Source organism: Rhopalosiphum padi, chromosome 1 (assembly GCF_020882245.1).
Source record: "Rhopalosiphum padi isolate XX-2018 chromosome 1, ASM2088224v1, whole genome shotgun sequence".
NCBI lineage: Eukaryota > Metazoa > Arthropoda > Insecta > Hemiptera > Aphididae > Rhopalosiphum > Rhopalosiphum padi.
In genome coordinates, this window is record NC_083597.1 from 79891763 (window position 1) to 79899590 (window position 7828).

Here is a 7828-nt window from a genome sequence, read left to right on the forward strand (position 1 = left end):
TCAACATTTCAATTAGTTTTAATGTTTTGAGAATGTTTTTAAATAAATTATTTAGATTTACTAAAAAAAATTTTTTGAAAAAGAAATAATATGTTTAGCACCTATACTGTTAATATTTTTAAGTCTTTTAATTTTTTGAACAATTACGTGCATTTTGAGTTTAATCAGAGTACTTTTCTAAGAATTTTCATAAATAAAAATTTAATTCAAACGAGTTGGTAGTTATAAGAAGTGTTTAGTAGAGAATTGTAGTGAAGTGGCTCAAAGGTACCACAGAAAATATAGAACTAGGTGCTACAACTCTTTCTTCAGAAATATAAATAGGTAGATACTTATAACAGTTATAATAAATTAACTACTCTCGTTAGAACCTCAATATAGTTTATACGTCGAAATTCTTAGACGAAAAATATTCTCTTGTCATGCAGAAAAATAAGAACTTAAACATTTTTAGCGATAAAATAACATAATTTTGTTTAATAATGTTGATCTAACGTGAAATCAAAAAATTCAAAAATAAATACTATATCAAAACTTTTATAAAATTCGATATTATAACGATCAGTGTAATAAAATACAGTTTTAATAGCTATAATATCGCACTGTACATGGCTTTGCATGCGTCGCGCGTAGCGCAAAAATCCTAGTCCCCATGAGAACGTTTCAGGAGTGTATAGTCTTATATATAAGTATTCATGCATAGCATAATAGCTTGATCTATTTGTATTGTACGAACACCGTGTGATCCACATACGCACAATCGCAGTCGTGCGATCTATCGAATATTTGACGATATAGAAAGATATTGTGGCGAAACGTACAAACGGAATAAATGCGACCGGCTGTGCAGACGAGAAGACGGACGACCAGTAATATAATATATTATATTTGAAAAAAAAAATGCTACACAATATCAGCCATAGCGTAAAATATAATAATATTATGCACGTCGGAGGTCCGGAGACGTCTGCGGGCAACGGAAAGGACATATTTTAAAAACGCGCATTATATATTATTATTATACGAGAAACCGAATGTGGATACGATACGAGAACATGGGTCATAAATCCATCGATTTCGCGTTCAGCAAATAAAAACCGGAGGACGAGGACGATTTACGGTTTATGCGGTCGTTCCGACGGGCAAATTAGCCGATAAATTACACCCGGAATCCGATAGTGCGCATAGGTTAAGGTTGCTACGGGCAAAGTGAATATTATATAATAATAATAATAATACGAACACGAAACGTGTGCGTATTGTAAGTCTTCGTGTGAGGTTCGAGCACGCGCCCGGCGTCTTTCCACCGGTTTCCCCGCTCGCGCTCGATGAAGAAAAAATACGGCTGGCGAGATCTCTCTCTCTCTTCGCGTGTCACTTATATAGTCACACGCATTCTCTCTCTCTCTCTCTGTATATATACTTTATATATATATATATATATATATCAGTTTTGTCGCGGGCGTTTATTAAAAACGCGTTATTATAATACCATTATATATGGTGACCGCGACAAAATAACGTATACGTATATAATATAATGTGTGCACGAAACACGTTATTCGCAGTGCGGCGCGGCGTAACCGACAAATTGGACGATTTATGGTACCGCGCGAACCTCACTCGTGAGTAGACGCGTGTGTATGCCCCGTGTTTGTTCACGCACACACAATACTAGTATGATAATAATATACATAATCGTATATATTATAAGATCCTCGACTTAGGGCGCCGGTAGGCGACGTGTTATCGAAGCATATATACATATATTTCTTGTTATTATTTATTAGAATCTAGAACTGCTGCGGCGTCTAAGACCATTGGACGTCCTAGTGATTTTTCATAGAATTACATGATTAATAGGATATAAAAAATGTGGAAAGAATATTCAATTACACAAATAATATGGTGTTTTATTATTATCTTTACCGATAACGTTTATCCTGATAAAAATGCAAGTAGGTACTTTAGTACTTAGTTTAAATATGTCGCTTTGTTCTGGGTTTAGCCTTTAGAACTTCAGAAAGATCGTTATGGGTACACCCGATTTACTAAACTCCTTCTCGTGTATTTTACATTAATTTATCACCTGTTTACCTGTGAATTGATTCTATAGTAGATACATATGGCAAGACTGTCTCTGTTAATTAAGCGTTGGTGTGCACGTATGCGTGTGTCCTCAGGTGGTTCAAGTTCAAACAAAGTATCATGGTTTCTTAATATATCATCAGAGGAGGGCCAAATATAGCTGGTAGGTATTTTAAATTCATTAAGTTAAGTAAAGATTTTGATTCATTATATCTTCTGCTGATGGTCCATTGCAATAACTTTTTTAATTTCAATGTCAGAAAAAAACGAGATTATAAGAGCATCATGGATGCCATTCTCAACTTAGTCGTAGTAAATTTCGTTGAAGTCATTTTATAGAAATGTTTATTTATTTATTTGAGTTAATTTTCTATGAAATAAACATCTCTTAAAGTCAAAATGAGTTACTTGATAGTGTTATTGTTAAGAGATTTAAAATGATACGTTTGGTAAGATAATAATTTACTATGGAAGTGTATATTTATGTGCGCATTCAACATTTTGAAAATATTTAGGATTTAAAATACGTTATGAGCATAACATAAATAAGTTTATATGTTTTTATGTATAATATACAACAATTTGTACAAACCAAAATATATTTTAAATGTAACACGTAGGCAAAAATATTGATACTCATAGTTATTAAAATGTAGCTATTGGTGCGATATGAATATATAATAATGTTATGCTGTCAGGGTTTCGATATCTGCCGTGTACAATATAATATTATTACGGCGTCAAATAAATTTTAAATCATCATAAATAGTTTTTGAAACCGATATGTGGGTCTCACAGCGGATATGCGTACAATATAATAGGTAAGATATAATAGTGCCTACCTATTCACAATTATTTTAGATATATCAAAATACATGGCAAAATTAATTGCCCGCGATGAGTTAACAATCGACTTTGTTTAGAAGCCCTAAACGACGGATAACGTGGTATTATAGTTTTCAACAACTAGTACGGGATTTATTATATTAATACGATAGATATGACGTTTCACGCGATGCGGTTAAAACAATAGCGGTACATCTACGTACGCTGTTCGGGTATGTATTACGATTGAACGCGCGCGCATTCCGCCGTGACGCCAGTCCAGTATTATTTCGATATGACCAATACGCTATCGGTCATCATCGATACTATACATCTTATTATAATAAATTCGAATTAATAGCCTAACAAGTAACCCCATACGATTATACTGCGATACAAGAGTTTTTTGTGACATAATGATATTATCTTACATTATTCATTTACGTTTTAAAACCAGCAGAAAGAAACATCATAGTAATGATGTTTTAAATTTAAATGGATCATTTATGAATTGGTATTTGCTAAATAAATATAAATTTAAAATAATTTATTGAACACTAACTTACTTAACATGATTTTGAACCTCAACAATTCACTTTTAATTAAATTAAATTGCTGATATATAAAATATTATACAAATTATTAGAAAACTGAAGTATGAAATTAATGTTTAATTTTACAATAAAATTGTTTGTCTTAAATAATACTTGAATAATTTGTTGGGATTCCTTTGATTATTAATTTGAAAAGTTTTGTAATACGTCGGAATTTGAGTTTTTGTCTAGACGATAATAAGGTAATTTTATTAAGTTCATTAAGTTTTTAGTATGTATTGTTAAATATGTTTAGTAAAAACCTGATCATCCGGTTATTTTTAATTGCTGATTTTTTTGAAACTAAAATGTAATAAACAAATTATATAATATTGAATACGGCGTCTATAATAACAAATAACAATCGCATGAAATAGTTGTTCTACGAGTTTTTACTATTATTATTAATTTACTTATTCAAAACTATTACATACTATGTTTTTGAATTAAAGCGTCAACTAAACAATTATAATATTATAATTATTATCATTATAAAGTGTAATGACGTTTAAAATATTTAATACCTTTATTTTTAACGTTAGAGTACAGATAATACAAAAATATACATATATTATATTGTGTTATAAAATGATTTTAATAATCATTGATAATTTAAGTGTTATAGCTTTGTTTTGTATTATTTAACTATACATGAGATAATGCATAACATTATGTACAAACGTAGAAAAAATATATATATTTAATAACATTTATAGTTTAGAAACATGAGAAAAATGTAAATATAATAATTTTTTAATTGTATTAACTATTATGAAATGAATTCGTATTTAAATCGTGATTTTATGAGCCTCACATGAACATGTTAAGTGAAGTCCATTATCTTTTTGAAGAATAATATACTGTAATAATAGGTTATTTCTGTACATTCGATTTTCATATTATGCGCGCGCTGATTACATTAAATGTATACAAAGACGATAAATCGTTAAACCCATAAACGCGGACACATAAATTGGCGAGATTCGAAGAAAGAACATTCGTTTCGCAAACGCCGTATGTATTTTATGATAAATCAACAGAAATACTGAGGTGCACACAAAGTTTTTCGCCGGTTTTACCGTTTGCCGAGAAGTAAAGGAGTTCTGCAGCAGTTTGGCTGGCATATACCTAATATAATTTATATAAATAAATATATACGTATATATATTGAGAACGAGACGGCGGCACGTCGTGTCTATTGCGTTTGCAAAACTACAAGTAAACACGAGTCGCACGCGGAGTTACAAGCGTATAATATATATATATGCATATATGAATGACGCGCAAAAGTATACACACGAAAACCTAAAAGAAAATTCCGTGTTATTTTACAATTTAGCGAAACACAATCGGTTATTAAAACGTTTATTCGCATATTAAACCAAACCATAAATACGCACATAAAACTATATTGTGCATAATATTAATAAGCATTGTTATGATAATATATAAATACAATGCGCTCAGGTATTATAAATTTATAATATTATGTAAACGACGTTTTCCCCAGTATGTTATTACTTATTATTCTACGCAAACGGTTTTATTTGGTTTAGAAAAACGAAATCGTACAACAACGTACCTACACCCAAACCTTATCGTTTCGTAATTCTTTATCGGGTACCTAAACCTGAATATACAGCCATTCCTATATTTTATTTTGATAACTCGTATCGATATTCAATACAAGTCGATATTTCTAATGTTTTTTTTTCGCATCAGCAAGATCGCATAATATGTCCATATTTTCAATATCGATATTATAATCACACGGCGTACTGGATAGGCAATTCAGGTACACCACTGTTTTGGAATCATTATTATTAATTCTGGTCATCTCGTAATTATTATTTATTATCACATGATAATAATAATAATAATAATAATATGATAATTATTACAATAAAATTTGACTGTGGTACCGGAACCAGCTATCCTTTACAATTTGGATATGAGTCACCATCAAACCGATCGAAGATAGTAGTAGGACCGGTTCTTACATGTTTTTGATAAACACAATGTTTGTATTTTTTTTTTATCGGTCACATCTTGTTATGGAATTAATGTTAAACAACAATTTACACAGTTTCACTACAAATATCTAATGATCAACATACAAATTCATAAATTCCAACCTTTTTAAAATTGAAATTGTCTTATTATTACAAAAATTTAAAAATCTATTGTAAATAATTGTTCACAATAAAACTATGAGTATATGGCTATATGAAGTATGAATGCCAGATAACTTGTGGTTGGAGAATTCGCTGGTAAACCGTACTCTAAATACCAATTATAATATATTGTATAACATTTTAAACGTATGGAAGTACACAAACTTTGGATTTAGAAAATGACGTGATATTATTTGTTACAATTGAATTTTATACTTGTCATATTATTCTATATTCTTTAAAGTTATAAAATTGTTTCGTCGCAAAAACCGTAATCAAAAACTATAAATTCATTAGAATTCCAATTTTTGCGATAAACAATGAACAAGTATCAGTAAGGCCGGCCCATAAATAATATTACATATTTAATAGAGTTTCACTATTATTATTCAACGATAAGATAGTGAACGTGTTTAGCGAATCTACGTAAATATATGATATTATATTATACAACTTCTTTGGCGTTTTTGTGAAAATTCATTAAACGCGTACTGCAATTATTGCAACACTCAAAAACATATTTGGCATTATTGCCAAAATTCTTTATTCGTTTTATGGCGTTAAAAATTTTCATACCAACTCTATTATTTTATTGTTTCACACCACTTGCCATACAAATATTTATCCCCGACCTCTTTAGACTAAACTAAAATTTGACTAAAATGTAATAATATATTATAACAATTCGTTTTCCGTCAAGTAGATTTTTTAGAAAATTCATATTAACTATCGAGGAACATCCGTATTTTTTACAATATGATCCAACAACATAATAACGTCAAAAAACACTTGATACATTTTTTCCGTGTAAAATATTGGTCGATAGCATATTTAAAAATCTTTTTTATAATAATATTTCTACGTGTACTTTTTTATAATATTGAAATATTAATTTAAACCATATTATATTAAATAGTATTCATTGTATTGATTATTATACCATTCAGCGATAGGTTAAATATACTAAGATGGTCTAATTTAAAATATATTGTTATAAAAATACTTCTCAATGTGTAAGTTTAATATTATTATAAACATTAGAATCAAATATTAAATTACACTTTTATCAATTTTATAATCGCGCTTAAATAGTTAATCATTTATAAATAAAAATGTATATTTATGCATCAAATATAAATCTTAAATCAATTAAATTATAATATTGAGTTTAAAACCACATTATTTACAGAATTGGATGCAATAAATAACGCATTAAAAACATTAAAAAAAATCTATAATGTATGAGCCTTGAATGTGTTTTTAGATACTGCGGTTACTCGCAAATCAAACGAATTATTCACGAACATGATTTAATTTTAGATTTGTCGTGTTGTTTATTATACACAACTGTTTTATTGGCAAAAATACTCGTATTACGTCGAAATTAAAAAAAAAATGACTGTTTACTCGAGAATAAATTGCAGGATAATCTTTTCTTTGTCTTTCTTCACGTTGTATCGAATCCAAATGAATTCCACTGCATTAAAACGCCGTATTGAATGAATATAATATATTTATACGTACTTTTAATTTGTACGTTATCCTCGGTGGTAATGATTCGTTCCGGTCGCTTTCTTGTAAAACGATATTTTTAAATCCGATCTCATCAGTTTCACATTTCTCTACCGTTAAGAAAAGACACCCTTTGTTTAGCGCGTCTTCCGAGTGATAGTTTTTCAGATTTTCGTCCGAAACACTCTCATTTTACCAGCGCCCAACATTGTAACCGTTTTGAAATCCGATGCACACAACGCCGTATGAGCATGTACATAATATTAAAATATTACGTGAACCTCTTTGCACGCGTACATTTATGAGCATACCTATACCAATTGGAAATACCCGACCAAACTTTTAATTCCTTTGAACTCCTGCGGACGCATTTTACAATCAGCGTTAAAATTTGTTTGGAAAAATTATTTCATTTGCGAATTACTAAAAATGTCTTGTTCAGAGAAATGGGCGTTGGGTAATTCTCAAAGAATATTTTATAAATAAGTTTAATTAAATTTTAATCCTGTAAGTACAATGTAGTAATATATCTAATACACACAAATACACAATAGTATGATATACTATTTGTACGACGAAAACCAGATGTTTTGATTGTTTTTTTTTTTAAGTTTTGTAATGGTATCTTTAATTTAT